Consider the following 15,353-nt stretch of genomic DNA (forward strand, 5'->3'; position numbering starts at 1 on the left):
TTTCCGCTCAGGTACCGGTGAAAAGAGCCGTAGCAATTTTACAGATAAACAAATCATATAAGCTTGAAATCAATAGCACCCATTGTAAAACGTATCTGTTAGGAAATAGCAGAGAGTCGTTTTCGGCACTTTTCTCCTTTCAGCATCACATATACCTTGCATTGTTTCTCTATTTATCCAGTACTGTATTTTCCCCTGCAAGCTTCTTCTTTTTTTTTTTTTTTTTTACCTTTCAAAGGAAATTTGTTAAGCAAAACGGCAACATGCACGTCCTTTAGAAAATTTGCATCCCTCATTTTGTTGCATCTCAGGCGAATCATTGTGTCCTGTAACAACATTAAAAGAAAACAATATATGAGCGCATTCAGAACGGCTCCTCCTGGGAGCACATCGGCTCGGCCCGACACGGTGCAGCAGCTGTAACGTTTGGGATTTCAGGATTGCTACATCTGCAGCAGACTTGTATTAGCTCAGCTTTATTCGAAAATTGGTTGCACTGTGCTGTCATGATTTTTCTAAGGGAAGTAGATATGTAGGGTTTTTTCTTCTTCTTCTTCTTTTCTCCCATCATTGTCTTCTCCTATGGCATGGCTTTCTGGCTGGCAATCAGCAGAGGATATGCAGTCCTCTTTGTCATGCCACAGCCAAAAATGTCAAAAGTATTATCGTGCAATTTTGTGTAGCCGACCAACAAAAATCACATGCCTGATTGCTAAATTGGAAGGAAACTGACATGCGCTTTACAAACAGACACAAATTAATACTTTGTAGACATTCCTACTGTTTGCCACAGTGACAGGTGGAAAACTTTTTTGTCTCATCCAGCTTTGTAGAAATCAACATTTCTTTGCAAAATAGCTTGGAGAGCTGGAAGGTCAACATTTATCCCAGGCTCTGGATTTTTTGGGGAAGATTTCAACATTGTTGAAAGATTGATTAGAGCGTTCCCTAAGCAACATGTGGCCCAATGCATTTCTTGTGACTTAGGGCTGTCGCAAAAGAATATTTTTGTAATCGAGTACCCTATCGATTATTCTTACTCTGTCAAGTAATCGGATGAGAGATGTAGAGTTCTTCGTACTCCTAACGCCACACCAGTCAATTTCAGGATACTTATTTTGTTCCCCGAAAAAACGATTAAAATACCGGAAAATCGGACGTTATGCTGCTAGCTCTTTCGTCAACAACTCCGGCAGAAGTGAGAGCGCTGCCCATCACAATCACCCACCCGCCCGGAACACGGTGCGCGCTAAATAATAAAACATAATTTAACAAAGCTTCGAGGCAGATATGTTTTCCCCGAGGAATTTTAGTAATCGAATCATTACAGCTACATCTTCCATGAAAGGGATTTGTGGAGAGCCCAACCAATGTGTGTCCTTGTGACAGATCCTACCACCCAAGGTGTTGATTTTTGCAGCTCCTCCAAAGCTACTCTGGGTTTCTCGGCCACTTTTTCAGATTGATGCTCTCTGATTTGTTGTTGTCTCATACATTTTCAGTGTTTAACTGGCGGACTGAATCGTGCGCCGTCGTACCATACATTCAAAACTCAAGGCATCGAGACAGGTGCCGCCCTAAACTTCACCACAGATCTTCATAACTCTGTTTAATCTCAAATCTTCTCTAACAAACTTCTTGCATTGACTTCTGGCTGAATCCAGTGACATGACAGCCATTTTTTGTTTGTCAAGATTTCTAAAGGTGTGAATTATTTTCCAATTTGTGTCGGTTTCATCGCATAAAACTGTGATTTCACAGAAAATACAGTGGCATGTCTGCATTTTCTCAAAGGCATGTCTTCATAACACGCATTTAATTTGGTCAATGGTGCACATGCTTGAAGTAGTCCCCCAAGTTCATGGCTAAATCAAGCCCCAGTATTAAATTTTAAAACACTATACATTTTGAACTTTTGAACAGTAACGCACTCCACTGTGTAACACAGAGCTTCTAGCAGAGATGCATCAACAACCGTTTTGAAGCAATTCATCTTTTCTGACTGTTAATAATTCATGATCGTCTGGAGAAAGTGGAGCTATGAATATTACTGATGATACACATGAGGCTATTTACCAGTCAGCAGGAAATAGATGAACTCGTTCAGTGCCAGGATCTACATTGTAACATTTGTGAGTTTTGTGTTGTTAAATAAATCATTTCATTGGCTGGTTAAAAAATGTAACTTATTCTTGCGACATATTGGACATGATCATAAAAAGTCAGATGTGTTTTTTGTGTGTGCAGGCGCTTTGTTGTGTGACAAAATGCACCAAATGTATTTATTTACCAACTATGAGAAAGGGTTTAAAGTTGTTCACTTTGCAGAACACTAAAATCTTTTCCACAAAGCTAACATCGTAGTTTATTCTGTACCACTAAAAGAAAAACATTATTGCCATTACAAGAATTATTCTTTCTCTGATGAAAGCAATCAGAACTCTAATTGATCATGTTTGCAAACCACCAAATTAAATATTACGATTAGAATACTTTTGCTGCTGCACTATTTTATCTCTTTCGAAAGCATCCAGGAAGGTTTGCATTTTAAAACAAAATGAAGACTGCACTTGTTAATTTAATCTGCAAAGTGAAGTAGGTTATATTTCTCTTTTGTAAGGATACCACTGTGGGCAATTATTAATCTGTAGCCAAAAAGACAAAAACTGATTCATTTACAATTTTTCAAATTGTGGCAATAACTTTTTATTTACGTATCATCTGCCTCTGCTGGGTAAGTCAGTCCAGGTTTTCCAATGTAACAGAACGTTACTTGCGTGGCAAGGCGCTTCACTACCAGGCACCAGTTGCCTTTTGCATAAAAAGGCGTATTACCATTATCCACCAGAATGCACATGGAAATCGGAGGCGAGGGACAGCATTATTATTGCCATTTCTGGCAGAAAACACATTTTAAATTAACACCATTTGTCTTCATCACACTCAGATTTCATTTCATTTTATAACACAAATGTGATTTATACCCAGTTCTGTTTTGTTTTGTCGCACTGCATTCACTCAGAGAAGTTAGATCTACTGCTGTAGCTAATGTACAACTTTCAGTTAATATGTGGGATATTACCACTCGGGGAGGACTGTTAAATTTCTCATTGTATTTTAGAGTTGCAGCTTTTTTTCGTGACGTAATTTATTTATATTCCGAAATCATTTCTCAAATTCTCTGATACCTACTGACTAAAACAAGAACTATTATGCTTCCTTGAACAATGTAGGACATGTTTCTGGACTAAGCAAAACATGTTCATTGCATTTTCTGAAAATTTCTTTTTTAAATCATTCACAGATTATGAGATTTTATCTGGTCAGTTTTATCTAATCTGAGCCTTGTCTGGAGTAAGCAGTTTTAGAGCTTTAAATATGTGAAAATGGCAGCAAACAGATGCACAGTTGTAAACCTGAAACCTAGCTGTCGAGAAGGGTTTTCCTATGGTAAATCAACAGACCCGCAGTCCAAGAAGGCGTCCAGAAAGGCAATCTGGAAGGGTTGGACTGACCCTTCATGCGCCTTTGCAAGTTTCGGATACTGACGGGACGTCCCCGTTGTCTGAGATCATCCTCGCTCTTCCTAGGTGTATGGCCAAGAATGCAAGAAAGTTTCAATCTGCTAATTCAGCAGGGACAGAATTTTCTTCCACTCTATACGTCTGGTGCTAAATCCTGCCATTAATATTCCACATAGTTACTTTCCAGTTGATTGACTTAGAGAATGTGCGTGGACATTCCTTGCAGCCAACAACGAAACACTTTTCATTTCCAGCAGCCATTGTACAGCAGTAAAACCAGCTTCACAGAGTGAACTGAGCAGAGCTCCAGGTGGGTCACTACTAGGCGATGTGCTGGGCTCGGCTGGCGTTACTAGGTGAGGTGCGGTTCTCACTAATTGTGACTTAATGATTGGGAGTTTCGTCCAGACACCAACATTTTATTTATTTGTTTATTTATTTACAAAAAAAGAAAAGAGGCTGGATGCTTTTTTAGTGCTTGAACTGTGTCGTTTAGACAATTATCTGATATCAGCGTTAGCATGCTAACATTAGCATTAACTGTATGATTAGCATGCTGCATTATGCTGTCTGTCAACTCATACAGTGTTTTCCTCCGAGTCGATAGTTAAGTTTAAAGAAACACCGCTGCAAAGTCGCTTACAGATGGAAAAGAGAACATTTTGAACTCTGACGTTGACCTCAAGTCAACTAAAAATATCATTTCTGAACATTTTCTGGATCTGTTTTTGATCACTTTCATGTGCTGCAGCCAAGAAGAAGAGCTGCAGGAAATACAACTGATGTAAACCTAGTTATGTCGACACTAACTAAAAGACGTGCTCTTTGAAGTGGAGGACAGAATATGTTGTGAAAAAATTGGTGGGAGAGGCAGAAATTGATTTTTTTTTTCCTCCCCTCAATCGTTGTCTCCGCCGACTCAATTAATAAAAGTTTACCTGCTGGAAACGAGTATGTGTTGATGTGATCCTGCCTTTAAAGTGTGAGTGGAGGCGACAGTTTCCCAAAAAAGTTTGTTTACTTTCTCAGAGTTGGCAGCTTTATTTGTCAGATTTATTTGAGTTGCAGGTTAGGAATACCCGCAGTCTAAACTATCTTTATAAAGTAAATACAACTGTATAGTAAAAGGATCTGCAACAGTTTTTGCTAATAATAATCATTCACTCAACGATCCTTTCTTGAAGATAATTAATGAACTCATCGATTTGTAAACATACAAACATGTAATAAACATATTTTGGACTCAGTGATTACTTTTTGTTCTACAGCAACAAAAAAGGATTATTACTAAAATAAAATAATTAAATAAATAAATAATGCGTCTCCTTTATTTGGCTGATATGATACTGTCATAACACCTGTCATAAACATGAAGGAGTCTTTATGAATGTTTATGACTGTTGTTATGAAGTGTCACTTAGTAAATAATGAGACTTTTGATGCAAACTTGCATTAAACATCAATTAAAAGTGCCGACTTTGCATTAAAGTGTCATTATTTATCAAATAATGCAAAGTTGGTATTTTTAATGGACTTTTAATGCAACGTTTAAAGACACTTTGCATTAAAAGTCTCATTATTTTCTGAATCTCACTTCATGCCAACAGTCAGTCATTCACAAAGACTCCTTCATGTTCATGTTCAGTCTTATGCACAATCAAATAAAGTGCTGCCAATGTTTGTTTGATTAAAAGATTCATTACAACTGATGTTCTCACATAGAGTTTTGCAACAACAATCCTCCACCGAAACTCTTCAGCCAGCTGCACCACAGCAACAAACCTCTTCACTTAAACACGAGACTCACATATTTTATTTAATTTTATAGTATCTATTTGTACAGATTATTAGTTATGTGGTGTTTCAGCCTTCTGGCTAAAATTTGACAGGAGTATCACTTTCTGGACGGTGGGATGTGATTGCAATTCCACAATCTAAAATCTCACCGTTTTTTTTTTTTTTTTTTGCTAAGGTAGAGAGTTTCCGGGTCTTGAACGTAGCCCAACGAGAGGAGATGCCAGCTGAGACACACGCATCCTGGGTGTGTCTCACCCGGGATGCCGCCTGGGGCCTGTGAGTCTGGATGTGCACATGTGAACCTGCCTCAGCGCGTGTGTTTTCGGCGCTACCGTTGACGGAGGTGGTTCTGGTTGGGACACCGTTGATGTTGCCTTCTAAGTCGCTCCCAGCGTAAAGAGAGAATAACATTTGCTTTTGAGACGAGGAGCAAACGGATAAACAAGGTATTGTACCAAAGAAAGCAATCTAAAAGGCTTGAAACTAATAAATAAATGAATAAATGTATTCCGGTTCCTCTAAAAGGTGGTGAAATAATCGAGAATTGGCAGCAGAAAACTCATTAGTACAAATATATTTCTTCCAAAACGCAATGTCTCGCTTGGCGAATAGAGGGGGAAAAAAAATAAATCAGTAAACAATTTTTTTAGACATATTTCATAAATACCAATTTAGAATGATAAACAGAAGGTTAATATATCTTTGAAAGACATTTTTTTGGTAGCGGACAGACAGGGCCCACACATAATCTGGTTCTAATGTCATAATAACATCATGCTAATATAAAGTTAAAGAGGGTTAAAAGCAGGGGATGGGCATCAGAAGTTTATCACTACAAAGAACAAAGAAAGAAACTAGAAAACTCCAAAAAAATAAACAAAAACCGGCAGCAAATCAGCACCGAGTTCATTTGTTCACCTCAAAAAACAGTATGTCACGTTAAAACATGACTTAAAGTAAAAAAAAAAAAAAAATTAAATTAAAGCCTCCTACATCTGTTGAAGACCTAATTCTTACATTAAAACCATCATTTTAGGGGGGCTTTATAACTTGCTTACTTTATTAATAGAGGAGGACTATTAGCAAGGGCCTGGGGAGCATCGGCAGACCCAACCTGAATGCATCTGTTGTACTTAAGGAGCCCACAAAGAGCTGGAGGTTGGAGGAGATTAGTTCCAACTATTTAAAGCGATGAAGCTACGGCCAAAAAGAAACACTTTTCATTGCCGCTTTTTGTCATTTTTTTCCATCTCAACAAATACTTTAAAACACTGCGGTAAAATCTGAAGCCCACATCCATCCATGACTGGATATATATTCAATAAAAGTTCTTGGGACATCTCCAGGAACATTTTCTTACTGGGTTAATTTTGGGTTAATTTGCCGGCAGTTTGCTTTGCGCGGACTTCAACGTGACGGTAACTCCAGTCATCCGTCGCGGGATTTGCGGAGGGAGCGGCGTCGTGGCTAGCAGGTGAGCAACGGCTCCACATCTCGGCGTTCGTGTTTGCAAAAGGTCCAGCTTTCCGACCGTTCGACTCTCTGAAGAGCCTCATCGCTTTTAAAACGACCAGCAGGGTGGCACACACTCGAAAGCGTTTTGGTGCTTTTGAAGCAGCTGAATTTTTCTTGTCATGCGACGGACATTGAGCGAGAGGAAGACGGGGGGGACAGGAGGGCTAAAAACTCCCACTGGGCCTCATATTGGCTGCCAGTTTAAGCTCTGACTGCAGAATTAAGTATCATATCCTCTCGAATGAATTTCCCCCTCCCTTCTAATATGTGACCGCAGATTTTGTTGAACAGTTTTTTTTTTGTTTTTTTTCCATTTTGATGAGAACTTCTCGCTTAGAAAAGAGAAGCGTGTGCGAGCGATTCCATGCGAGAGGGGAGGCATTACAGTGCCAGCGGCTACTGCATTCCTGGAATGAAAATTCATAAATAATGCAGGGATGGATAACCAAAAAAAGAAAAAAAAACAGAAAAGAACTTCCCTGCTGTCTCACACAGATATGCACTGTCCAAAGGCCGTGTGATATCATTCAAATTTCTGAAAAATACAAATTATTAGGAGGTCAGGAAAGATGTTGCAGGAAGAGGTGTTTTCTTTTTTTTTTTTCTTTTTTTTTAAACTGGGGACAATGGGATCTGCAGACAGCTGGGGCAACAGTAGCCTTAACAATCGGCACTCCGGGGCCAAATCTGCAGGGAAGTTGCACTGAAATAATGATGCGACTCCAAGCCAAGAAGCACAGAGCAAGCCACTTTGAATTTCCAAAGTGCACATATGCACCTTCCCACTAAACAAAACAACAACAAAACATAAATAAATGAAGGGATGAAAAACTAAAACTCAAAACAATAAAAAGAGGAACATCTGAATGAAGACAATCAGCACATCGGCAAGGTAAAACCTACAGATCTGACAGGTCCGGTGGTCGGGTGGCTCACTGCCTCCTCTGTGGTGTGTGACATAATTGCTGACGTGATGCTTCCAAAGCCTGCCCCTCTAATTGTTCAGGTGTGCTACGGGAAAACATGCACTTAATCGGTGTGCAGCAGCCCTGCAGGGCCTCAAAAACAATAATTTAAATAAATAAAACAAAAATCCAGAAAGGATGCACACATTTTACAGCAGCAGAGAGCTACGAGCCCTAGATATGACAGACATAAACGTAACGCTGCAATCATCCACCGCCGCTGCCCCAGTACATCTAAATCATCTCCCGATGCAGGGAGCAGATGTTTGCGTGAATGGGGTGAAACCCCCAGAAAAGAATTGTGTGTGTGTGTTTGTGTGTAAGCCAACCTCCTCTGTGTGCATTTTATTAATCACACACATCATCACAACATCAACAGCGCAAAGGACTGCCCTGACGCAACATCTGCCAAGCTGTTACACTTCAAGAGCAACGATAACTTAGAGATCGCACCGATCGCATCGCGAGAGGCGGAATCGGATGATTTTTTTTCCCCCTCCCTTTCCGATCTGCGGGTGGCAGGTTGAAACATCGCGATTCGTTTCGCTTTGAAATGCATCGAAAACGAAGCTCTGGCATCGTTTCCTGTCTGCAAACGCATCCGGCAACAGCACATGCTTTTTTTTTTTTTCTCACACAACTCACTTGAGTGTGGTAAAAAAAAAAAAAAAAAAAAAGATCAAATGAAGGTTATTAACATATGCTTTGATGTAGAAATTGGTTGAGATATTCTTGTAATTGCCTCATTTATTCATCACTTGCAGCACATTTGTCTACCATTTTTCTGTATTAAGGACTTTGTAGGATTGAGAAATCTTGACAACTGGAATTGGCAGGTCTGACCTAAAAAAAATTTAAAAAAATAATAAAACAAATAAAAATCAGGACCAGCCAAGAAGACCCTGATAAGTGCATCTGTGTATTAGATTTTAACTGCCCTTGATGCCCAAACCTGAGTTTGATTTATTATTTTTTTTTTTTAACAAACGTCATGCTAAAGTGTAGAAAGAGTGGCAAGGCCACTCTGATGGTGGAAGACAATTTTCAGGAAATTGTCCCCCAAATATCTTTTTTTTTCTTTTTCTTTTTTGTAAATCATAAACTCGGGTTTCTCTAAATTGCTCGAACCGAAAACAAATCGGATTTATTTCTTCAAGAATTTGTTGCCATCATGGCTTTCAATAAAAAATAAAAATATTTAAAAAATACACACTGTGGAAGATTCAGGTGCAAAGTGCCTCGTTGCCCAACCTGAGCCAGAAGATGGAGGAGGAATAATCCAGGGTCGTAATGACCGGCTTGATTTCTGTGCTCAGATCCTACAGGTGCAGTCGTAGATCTAACCGATCCAGAACCAGCAGTGGCTGGAGGAGAAGCAAGCCAACTCATCCCTGAGCACAATTTGCATCTTTTCAAATCTAATAGCTCACAGGAAAATGAGGCTTAGCTACCAAAAAAACCCTCATCTCAGAATCCTTCTGATCCCGCCACCCCCCGCCCCAATCTATGATCCATTTTTCCACCTATTGCACAAGCATAATGTATTTTTTATTCGTATTTTTCCCCTCCTTTACTGTAGTTTACGCCAAGCAATTATTCATAATCCACTGTGAAGGAGAGCAGCAGTGAGCAGGTCTAACAGAGCGTGTCCATCCTTGGTGCAGTTTGTGCAGCCTTCACACTAATTAGAATTCATCAACAAAAAATTATACAAAACAAAAAAATCCATTTGGGTTTTAATTGTTGTTGCCCCCACGCACTTTCTAATGAAATATTAACAAATATGTTTTTGGAGTCTTTTTTTTGCTTTCTTTTTTCTTTCTTTTCTTCTTCTTCTGCAGCATCGTTCACTGCTGGCAGAAGTTGCAGGAGGAGGAAATAAAAAAATAAAAATAAAAAAAATAAAAAAGGGGGGGGGGCAGTGGTAGGGTGGCGGGGGTTAAAAAAGAAAAAAAAAACAGACGCTCGGCTGCAGATCAGATCGGCGCACACGGTGTTCAAATGTGTCCTGACGTGCCTGCTGGAGCCGCGCTGGTGCTCACGTCTGTAACCACACAGAGCCTGCCCGCCCGGGCCAGTCGAGCGAAGGCTGCTGATGCTGGCGGGGTGCGCTGGAGGGGATGTGGAGGGGAGAAGTGGGGGGGGGGTCTGAGATCTGCACCCCGTCTGGTTCTGAGCGCTTCAGATAGGAGAGCCAGAAGAGGAGGCGAAAACAACTCGGGGCGAAGCATGCAGTTTGCAGAGGAGGAGGAGGTGGAGGGACACATGAAGCAGGCATGCCCGGCCGCTGATCCGCACTCCCCCCCCCATCTCCTCTTCCCCCACAAGAACTGTCATCATTCAGACCGCTGCACACAAAGTCACTCCGTGTCCCCCACTCTTCCAAAACGGAGGGTGTTGATGATTTATGTAGAAAAAGGAGCAGCACGTACACACGTACGCACGCACGCGCGCGCATTCACGTACCCCCTTATTTATTTATTTATTTATTTCCCCCCCCCCATCCATTCTGCCTCGCATGCGAACACGTCCACACACACACGGTGGGTCATCCACAGCACCGCAGAACAGCTGATAATAAGCATTTCCTGCATCGCAGCGGAGACGCACTACAGCCAGCCTCCCCCCATAGACAGGGGGAATATATATATAAATATAGGCTATATATATAACAATAATAATAGCGATAATAAATAAAGGCCGAAACTAAAGACGTCGCTCACCTTTCCGACGTAAAGCCATTCCTTTAGTGCGACTCTCCGCTTGCAGACGCTGAAGACTCGAGCAGACCAGCCTCCACTTTCCTCCCTCCTTCCTCCTCCCGGTTGGAAATGTGCTCCTGTTTGAAAAACACAAGCGTGCTCTGAGGCGGCGGTGCTGATGCTGATGATGCTGCTCGCTCCCGAATGCCGACAGAGAGGACGGCGAAACGATTCGCGCGGAATAGGAAGGGGATCTCTCCTTGCAGAGGCTGTGCGCCAGCAAACGAACGAGACAGTCAGTCGTGCTGCGCTGCACTGAGAGAGAGAGAGAAAGAGAGAGAGAGAAAGAGAGAGAGAGTGTGTGTGCGTGTGTAAAGGAGGGAGCATATAGCCCGGTGCGGTGCGTTTAGCCGCGGTTGAACCCAAATGAGGCTGATTCTGCTGGAGCTGCCGGTGAGGGGCTCGGTGCTGCTGGAGCACTTTGCCTGGATCGTACCACCGCTCCGATCGGAAAGGGGGTGTGGCACAAACCCGGGTAACTAAAGTAAAATAAAGAAGGAAAAAAAAAAAAAAAAAGAAAGAAAATGACTTGACCCGGCGTCAGGAGGTCGTCTGGACCGCCGGGTGGAGTCGTTCAGGTGCCGCCCGTGTGGCTGCGCCGCGGCCCCGCGGACTGCTGACTCACCATCACAAAGTTCACCGTGACTCTGGCTTGGAAGCCGACCTCGGTGAGGTAGAAGCAGTGACGTGCGGCCACGGTCAGGGGTCAGGATGGCAGAGCCTCGCCTGGGACTGATCAAGCTCTCACTGGCTGCCACTCTGTCAGAGCATACTCCTCCTGTCTGTCTGTACGTCGCCAATAAAATGGTTTAAAAAACATTTAATATATAATAACTGATTTTCCACAGTTTAGCTTATGTATACAATGTACGTGTTTTTTGTCACTAACTGTGAGCTGAGGAGCGATCAGAAACGGCACAGAGCAGACTGGAGGTGAGGCAGGCAGTTCTCCTTCCTTGTGGCAGGGGGCGCTCATGATCCCAGACACTGTGACTCCAGTAGCCGTGGAGCTAGCCGTGGAGCTAGCCGTGGAGCTAGCCGTGGAGCTAGCCGTGGAGCTAGCCGTGGAGCTAGCCGTGGAGCTAGCCGTGGAGCTAGCCGTGGAGCTAGCCGTGGAGCTAGCCGTGGAGCTAGCCGTGGAGCTAGCCGTGGAGCTAGCCGTGGAGCTAGCCGTGGAGCTAGCCGTGGAGCTAGCCGTGACATATTACCCCAAAAGGTTGAACGCCCTGCACTTTGTGTAGGAAATGTCAGTATTTTTTGTTTTTTTCTTCGTGGCGATGTTCTCAGTTTCTATGGCAAGCGAGAGCGATAAAAACCTAATCATCAACGTATGGAGTTAACGTTTCTTTTGTTTGTTTTTTTACTGAATTACTGCAGATAAATATGTCTAAATGTTTACACCTCGTTGGTTTAATTGCATTTTTGAGAAAGGGGAAGTGATTAAAAACTATTTTATTATTGTGCTGCGCAGTAAGGCTTGGATTCAGTCTAAACTCGCACCTCTTTAACTTCTTCGTTCTGAATCTGGAGTGAGAGTTTTTTTTTTTCTGCACAAAAACATACCAATAGAGAAAAATACAGAGAACCAGCAAATGTTCATATCCAAAGGGAATCTGACCTTCTCCCTTCTGTGATGTCACCAGAGACATGCAAACACTATTTTTGGGAGGGCAGATTTGATCCAAGTTAAATGCAGATTCAAAAGCAAGACAAAAAGAAGCACAAAATTGTTTTCGACACAAACTGTATCTAAAGGGAGTGTGATTGATTCCTCGGAGAAGGCTGCCTCGTAGCTTTAATGCGGAGAACGTGACACTAATTTATAGCTCCGCTGGGCGCCGGTGTGCGTTTGCACCTGCACATCATCCCATAAAAGCTGTTTTTCTCTGCTAAATGAGCCACCTAACGAGTCTAACCCGTGCTCTCTGTGTGATGCCTTGGTGTGGGTTTTTCCAGCCACTTCTTATGCATACTCCTCGTGAATGACAGGCGTTCTAATGATGCAGTTTATTATTTCCCCAAAGCACCATACGCACGGGGCTACAAACAACCACTATGACAGCTGCTTCAGTCTATCTGCCTCTCAGCCTGTCTTGCCGTATCCCCAGCACAACACGGCGGTATGCATCTTTTATCACCAATGGGTTTTGGCACTTTCTGTCACTTCCATCACCGGGCCTGCTCTAAATGGAGGCCGCGAGTCCAGCAGCTCCGCACGCGGGGAGGGGAAGTGATCTAATGGATGGGAGACGTTTTAATAAAAACCCTCACCTGCGCGCTTCTCATTTCTGACAGCGGACGGAGAGGGAGTCGGATGCGTCACCCAAGCGGGAGCCGAGGATTGGCGACTAGGAGTAATCGAACCTATTGTTGTGTGTGTGACTGATAACCATTGTGGGATTATTGACGCTTACAGGCACATTGTGGAAGCAGCATGGATGAGCAGCTGCTTAAACAACTGGAATACACAGTTTATAATTTATGTATGACTCACAGGGAAAGTAGACTAGAGAGCTGTTCGTTGACCAAGACTTTTGGGGTTTTTTTTCTCCTTTAATCTCACTTCCTGGCACATTTCGCCACACAATGTGGACAAATGTTAATGGGTTTTATGCTAGAGATCAACACAAAGTATGTTACATTTGTGAAACTGAAGAAAAATCAATGCATTTTGAATGTTTTAAAGCTAAAAATTAGGAAATACAATGTTCATTTGTGCTCCCTGGATAGCAGACAATAGAGGTGTGCGATGATGCACATTCTGCTTTTGATTTGTTACTGAATAAGCACAGTATCAATATCTGTATCGCCAATATGATACAGATATTGATACTGATGCTTTTTAAGTTGGACATATAACCAAAACTTCTGACCTTTGCGAGGGATTTTTTTTTTCTCGTTTGCTCGTGTTTTTTGTTTGTTTCACTCATTTTTTTTCAAACCTGTTTCGAAGTTTACATCCACAAAACAGGTCGACATACAAACATGACAAACAGTAACAATAAGAAACAAAATAAAGACCCTTCAAAGTGCAGAAATGAGTCGTTTGACAGCAAATCAAAATACAGAAACTGATACAAAAGCAAAAGAGGGGATCTAAATCTGCCACGTACTGACAGAACCAAGCTGGTAATGATCCGATACTGATACAGAGCTGGTATCAATATTTTGGACCAACTTTTTTTTATTATCCTGTCATTTTGGCAACCATGAATGACAGAAATACAACTCATCATGTTTATGCTATAACCATGTTACTGGGGCAAGTTGAGCTGGAAAAAGCTGTGTGTGAAAGTGGGTGGAGCTGAATACGGAGCAAATTGTGTAAAAACAAATAAAACAAAAACAACAACAAAGAAAAGACGTAAAACTTTGGGCAAAGGCTCATCAACGAAGACAAAACCAGAGCTATAATGGAGTCATCGAGAGCAAAGCACAGCCAAATATTACGGTGGTCCAGTTACAGAATACACCAAAGATTCGACTGAGAATATTTGGCATGACTTGAAAACAGAAATGTACAGATGCTCTCCGCTAAATTTGATTGAGCTTTAGCTGTTTGGCAGCGGAGAACAAGAAACAATGTCGGCCTGCAGAAGTGCAAGAGAACAGATGTGAGCAGTGAAAGGTGATTAAAGTGAAATAGGCGTGTTGGCTGCAACCGGGCCGCACACAACACCATCATTTCAGTTTCAGCTTACAGTTATACAGTGTGTAGTGTATGTTCGTTTATTGTAGAAAATCCCAACAAAGTCAGCATCAGCTTGTGGCTGTTCTTTTTTTTTTTTTTCTTTGTATAACGCTAAGTTCAAGGTACATCAGTGATTTTGCAAGGTACTTGTAACGCGCAGAGAGAAAAGAAAATACATTTTGGCTTTCTTTCTTTTTCTTTTTCATTCCATGAAGTGACGGTGAGGAAGCGCCGTTTTTGCAAAGCGATGAGTTAAAGACAACCAACTGAAGTATTTGTTGCATTTTCAACATCTGTCATATGCACACAACCCTGTGTAACAGAAAAGGGGGAAAAAAATGGGGAATTTGAAACTTTGGAAGCAGGAAAATGGAAATTCTCAGACGCAGCTCGAGTACTTCAAACAGGAAGTGCTCTTGGTTGCGCCGCCGCCGCCGGCGGGAAACAATCTTGGATTTTGATTAGGATTCCAGCGTCTTCAAGGGCCCTGTGTGAAGGGGATGGCGCGTTTCAGAAACTCCATGTTTGCCTGCAGAGTCCTTAATGGCGGGCACATTACAGCTCCAGTGGCTGGGTAAACGCTCTCTTAAAAGAGCACTTCCTCGTTTTCTTCCTTTCCCTCCGACACATCTCACCGAGGTATCTCCTTGACAACCGGGCTCCATGCAGAAATTTGAAATGTCACAGTGTTTTACTGTGATCCCTTTTTCTACCATGATGGCCTACAGAGGCGAGATAATGGACGCGGGGAGGAGCGGTTACGGTCTGGCCTCGCGTGTTCTCCCGGGATGCGCGTCTGGCGAAAAGTTCACGGGGAGGTTTGTGGTTTCTCCATGAGCTCGGAGTTCGGAGAGGCTCTGCGTCCGAATCTGTCGCAAGCTTTCAGGCTAAGTAAAGTTAAGGAAGTGAAACCAGCCGACATTTTATTTGATAATAAGCATCATTAGGGGCCACAGATGCTCCAGCAGTGCCTATTAGAGTGCATTTCAGACATAATGTCAGTTACATTAAATTTGATGTCATCTTATTATAGTGTAAATCACATTAAATGTTATAACCTCATTAAGTAGTATCTCATCGAGCAAAAAAAAAAAAAAAA

At 42.1% G+C, this 15,353-nt stretch overlaps 1 protein-coding gene across 1 annotated transcript in view; it reads right to left on the bottom strand.

Moving 5' to 3' along the window:
* The window catches only part of tenm1 (teneurin transmembrane protein 1), a 250,841-nt gene extending 239,852 nt beyond the window's left edge, over window positions 1-10,989 (bottom strand). Inside the window, exon 1 of the mRNA XM_055034529.1 lies at window positions 10,525-10,989. The gene's annotated coding sequence lies outside the window, so the exon portion shown is untranslated. The remainder of the gene's footprint in view (window positions 1-10,524) is intronic.
* Window positions 10,990-15,353: the final 4,364 nt, after the last annotated feature.

This window comes from Poeciliopsis prolifica, unplaced genomic scaffold (genome assembly GCF_027474105.1).
Source record: "Poeciliopsis prolifica strain line A6 unplaced genomic scaffold, Auburn_PproV2 SCAFFOLD009, whole genome shotgun sequence".
Taxonomy (NCBI): Eukaryota; Metazoa; Chordata; class Actinopteri; order Cyprinodontiformes; family Poeciliidae; genus Poeciliopsis; species Poeciliopsis prolifica.